The sequence below is a fragment of the Propithecus coquereli genome, unplaced genomic scaffold, assembly GCF_000956105.1.
Source record: "Propithecus coquereli isolate 6110/MARCELLA unplaced genomic scaffold, Pcoq_1.0 Scaffold283, whole genome shotgun sequence".
In the NCBI taxonomy this organism is placed as follows: domain Eukaryota; kingdom Metazoa; phylum Chordata; class Mammalia; order Primates; family Indriidae; genus Propithecus; species Propithecus coquereli.
In genome coordinates, this window is record NW_012148430.1 from 838,415 (window position 1) to 844,043 (window position 5,629).

Here is a 5,629-nt window from a genome sequence, read left to right on the forward strand (position 1 = left end):
AAAAAAAAAAAAAAAAAAAAAGGGTTATGGCTGATTCCAGCTTGCCTCTATAATGCCATTATATTTGTAAGGACATGTTCCTATATTTGTTAGAACCTTTCAGCACCAAATAATGAAAAAGCCTAAGTCAAATGGTAAGATGCCTCTAGACAGGGGTCTTCACAGGTGGTGAATTCAGCGACGTCACAACCACATCAAACTGCCACGTCTTTTCATCTTTCCATTCTGTCATCTACAACGTATCAGCCAGCCCTCCTCAAGGTTGCACGAAGGCAACAGCAACTATAACCATTACACCCTTACACACAAAGTTCCCATGCAAAAAAGGGACTAACTCTCCCTTAGGTCTTTTTTTAAGAGCTCACAACCTTTTATCAGAAGGGAAAGATTCCCTTTATGTCTCTTTGGCCAGAGTGTGAACATATGCCATTTTCTAAGCCACCAACTGATAGAGAGAACAGAGTCAGAATGATTGACTTGGAAAATCGACGTTCAGCCCCTAGTCCTGATACTTGAGGAAGCTTTACCTGAAGCACATAACTTCACAGAGCAGTTTGGGTATCTGAGCAGAAGTCAGATTTCTGTCATCACAGAGAAGCACACGGGAGTGGTTGGTGAGTGGCTAATGTGATAATCACTCACTAGCATTCTGATGTGCTCTCTTGAGGGAGATCAAAGGGGTGAAGTTATAATTAGAGCATTAGGAATGGCACATAATGCTTACGTCTCCAGGGAATGTGTGAAGAGAATGGCTAAATTCCGTCCCGGCAGGAGCCAGGTTGAGACCTGCTGGCTTCCTCGTGTCTGGTCTTCACTTTGTATGTGTTACTCAGTCCAGTGCCGTCTTACTCCTACCCTCATCGCAGCGAATGTCTCAAATGCAGGCAGTCCTCTTTGCATGGCTCTGATAAGCAGAAGATTCAGTTACCACAGTTTAGTTAAATAACGCTAGCTCTTTGACATTTCAGACTTCAATTACCATGGTATATTAACTATGAGTAACTTCAGAAAGTACAAACTTCACAGCTGGCTCTTCAGTCCATGAATCGCTACATAAATAACACATGTATCATAGTCAGTGGCCAGTCATGTCTGCCGGTGATTGGTCATGCGGTTCATACACAGACAGCAAACCATGTAGTAGTGTTGCTTCCTCATCTCCCAGTGCTAAGCCCATGTGACATTTTTCAAAAATGGACAAGTGAAAGAAAAAGTTGTCCAACAAAGATAAAAGTGTAGCAAAGAAACAAAAAGTGATAATGCTGGAAGTGAAATCTGCATCTACTGTAAGTGCAGTTATAGAAGGTGGGAAAGGTGATTCTGCCACCGCCCTGTCGGAGAGACTCTTCACAGCTGCGTGCAGCCAGAGGAACTTTGCGACAGCAAGCTTTTCACCCTCATAAAGGGGAAAGTGGCTGTGACGAAAAGGATGAAGGTGGCCCTGAGGAAGAGACACAGGAAAAAACAAAACAAAACCCTGACATTAAAGGAACGCTCAGAGATAGTACACAACGTTGCAAGTACAAAGAACAAAATGGTGGACCCTGATCCAAACTTAGAAAGGAGGATGACAATTCACCAAAGCATAAAAAGGATGCTCACTCCCTAAAGTAAGTCATAAGGCAAGGAGAAGGCAAGCACTGGTCAAACTGTTCTTGATCAATTTTTTACCACAAAAAACCAACTTTGATTCTCAATGTTTCTGAGGTTTTAAATTACGGCGTCCTAAATAAATACTAATTTTACTATTTTTTTCACTTCTTTATACACTATACTGACAATTGGAGTGTTTCCAATGTTTTGACAAAAGTTTTTAAAGGTCATGAAAGAATAATAATTTTCCCCATTGATTGTTAAGATCACTTTGCACTGTTCGAGCTTGTACCATCATTTTTATGGCCCTTCACCACCGTGCAAATAGATGCCTGTACTTACTTTACCTGACTGTTCTGTGACATACGGCCCTTTTCACATTTGTGAAATGCAGTTCTCTCCCATTTTCCCATGACCCCATTATCTCCAGGTTCCTAGCTCCTTTGCCTCCCAGGTTTCTTCCCAGCTTTTCTTCCTTTGCCTGGCTTTTGGGTATTGGTGATCCCAGGGTTCTGTCCCTGACTCTTTGCTTCCTATGTTACATACGCTTCTGGTTCTGGCCTTTTGTAAAAGTTACAACTTCTCTGCCTTAGGTGGTGATGATGGTATTAAGGTGAAGACAGTGAAGAAAGGGGCCCTTAACAATGAGTAGGGAGGAATTTGGGAGAGAAAAGGGGAGGATGTGTGGTGTCCTCTTCATTTCGCAGTTTGGATTTAGGACAGAGTCCAAGGAGCCAACTAACATTATTAATGTGGATATCTGTTAAAATTTCATTAATTCATTCATTCTGCCAATATTTACTGACTTGTACTATGTAGCAGGCATCATTCTAGGTGCTGGAGTACTATGGACTGACACAGATAGTATAAAGTACAATTAGATATCTTGAGAGAGACAGCGACGACATTCACATAACTTTTTTTTTTTTTTTTTGAGACAAGGTCTCACTCTGTTGCCCAGGCTAGAGTGCAGTGGTGTCATCATAGCTCACTGCAACCTCAAACTCCTGGTCTCCAGTGATTCTCCTGCGTTGGCCTCCCAAAGTGCTAGGATTACCGGCATGAGTCAGCAAGCCCAGCCCACATAGCTTTTATTATAGTATACTGTTATAATCGTTCTTCAGTTGACCCTTGAACAATGTGGAGTTAGGGAGTCCCAACACCCCATACAGTTGAAAATCCATGCATAACTTTTGACTCCCTCAAAACTTAACTACTAATAAGCATACTGCTGACCAGAATCCTTGCCCATAACATAAACAGTTAACACATATTTTGTATGTTATACGTATTATATACTGCATTTTTATAATAAAGTAAGCTGGAGAAAAAATGTTATTAAATGGATTAATAAAATGTGGCATATATATATACCATGGAGTATTACTCAGCCATTAAAAAAAATGGTGAACTGATACCTCTTGTATTAACCTGGATGGAACTAGAGACTAGAGACCATTATTCTAAGTGAAGTATCAGAAGAATGGAAAAGCAAACACCACATGTACTCACCATTAAATTGGAACTAATCAACCAACACTTACGTGCACATATGGAAATAACATTCATATGAAATCAAGCAGGTGGGAGGGGGAGCAGGAGATGGGTAAATTCACACCTAACGGGTACAATGCACACGATCTGGGGGATGGGCACACTTACAGATTTGACTTAAACGGTACAAAAGCAATTTATGTCACCAAAACATTTGTACCCTCGTAATATTCTGAAATTAAATAAATAAAGAAAGAAACAAACAATGCCATCAGCCAACTTGACGTGACATTTATGAAAAAATTGGGTAGCCATATGCAAAAAAAAACAAAAAACACTTTGATTTATACCTCAAAAGAGAGAGAAAATGTTATTAAGAAAATCATAAAGAAAAGAAAATATATTTACTGTTCATTAAGTGGAAGTGGATCATCATAAAGGTCTTCATCATAGTCATCTTCACCTTGAGTAGGCTGAGTAGAAGAAGGAGGAAAAGAGGGATTGGTCTTGCTGTCTCAGACCAGCCTTGCTGCCTTGTGGCAGAAGAGGAAAGATATCCTCATATAAGTAGACCCTCGCAGTTCAAACCTGTGTTGTTCAAGGGTCAACTATATTTTATTATTAGCTATTGTTGTTAAACTCTTATTGTGACTAATTTCTAAATTAAACTTTATCATAAGTATGTATATATAGGAAAAAACATAGAGTATATAGGGTTCTGTGCTTTCCAAGGTTTTCGTGCATCCACTGGGGGGCCTTGTAATGTATCCCCCAAGGATAAGAGGGGACTACTGTAATTGGTTTAAAACAGCACATACGCATTTTAACTTCCCTCCAGAGGTACTACCCAACCTCTGTCATTTAGTCCATTAATTACTCTAGTGGAGGAAACTACACATCTACCTTATAGGTAAGATATTTTATTTTGGGGCAAGAGGTTCTCTAGCCCTGAAAGCCAGGCCACATGCATCTGCCTATTAGGACAGGCAGTGCTATAAATCAGAACGGATTGAATTAAAAATCTTGAGATGACTTTTGCAGACGTGTCTTGCTTTGTGAAATCGCAGTGTTCTTCAAAAGTTGCACATAAATCAGTTTCTGTAATTCCTTACATTTATATAGTGTGTTACGATTTACAATAGACTACATAAATTGTTCATTCCCACAGAAGAGAAACCCACAGTTAAGAAATGTTCCATGATCATAAGTGATGGAGCTGTGTTTAAAATAACAGAGATGGATCATAGTTTACATATTCTAATAACTACATACTGAAACGATTCCTACTGTGATTGTTTTCACGAAACTAAGAATTCTCTCATAAATGCAAACTTCTTCCAATTTACTCTCTGGGCATGCTAGATATTTACAAACCAGGTTTGTTGTGTAACATACACATGTTCTACGCATTGCTAAACCTAGTTCTAAATACAGTACAGCTGAAATTCGGTGGGTAACGTGATCGTTCGGCAAATGTTGCCAGCTCCTATCATATTTAGAACCCTGTGTTCTGAGGTGCTCAAGTTCATGCTGAGGAATTTGCTAAACAAATCTCTGGCAAGGAATCAGCACAGTGATTTTCTGTATCCTTAAATACTGTCAAATAGAACCTGCAAACATATTATCTGAGTCCTCAATTACTAAACTTTCGGAGTTTCAATCTCTTACCACAGTTGGGAGTTTTAACTCGCTTGCTTCTCAAAGGAGCATGCCATTTACTTACATTAAAAATTAAACAGAATAAAAACTTTTGAACTCTGAGTGAGACAGCAATCAGGGTTAAAAATGACTGATGTCGTATGTTTCCGTGGAAAGATGAGGAAAGACGACGAAGCAGGGTGCCAGCCCACCAGGGGTGCGCGTGGCTTTCACCAGTGAGTGGTGTTCGTGCGCGACAGCGGGTGTAGACGAGAACCCAGAGATGGCCGCGTGGATGGTGGAGGCCTGGCGTACTTTCCAGCATCCCAGCAACTCTTTGAGTCTGCAGCAGTGATTCCGGAGACTGTCTAGAAAGTGTAACAGGTTTGGGAAGAGACGGCTAATAAACGTGCGTGGGGTTTGAGGGCTGTGCACAGGAAAAGGAGGAGTGGAAAAGGGCAAACGGGGACAATGCAAGAGGAAAAAAGATAAAAGAGCCGACAGAAGAGAGAGGGAAGCGAGGGCCGCCCGCAAGGCGGAAGCAGCAGGAAAAGAGCAGGAGCGGGTGCAAGGGAGCCGGGAGAGGACGCCCAGCGGCCGCGCAGGGGCGAGCGGTCCTCCGGCCGACAGGGGGCGCCCGCCCGCCCCCGCCCCGCGCGGGCCGCGCCGCCCCGCCCCGCGCCTGCGCTTCCTGCCCCTCCTCGTCCGGGATGCTGCTGCCGCTGCTGCGGAGTAGCTGCTTCCCTTCCTCGGCTCCCGGCGGCGGCGGCGGTGGTAGCAGAGCGGACGGGGGAGGGGGCAGCCGGCCGGCAGCGCAGCTTCAGCGCGGAGCCCGCGGGCCGCCGGAGCCGCTCGAGCGGGCGGACGCCGAGCCCGGGGCGGACCCCCCGCGCGCGGCGGAGGC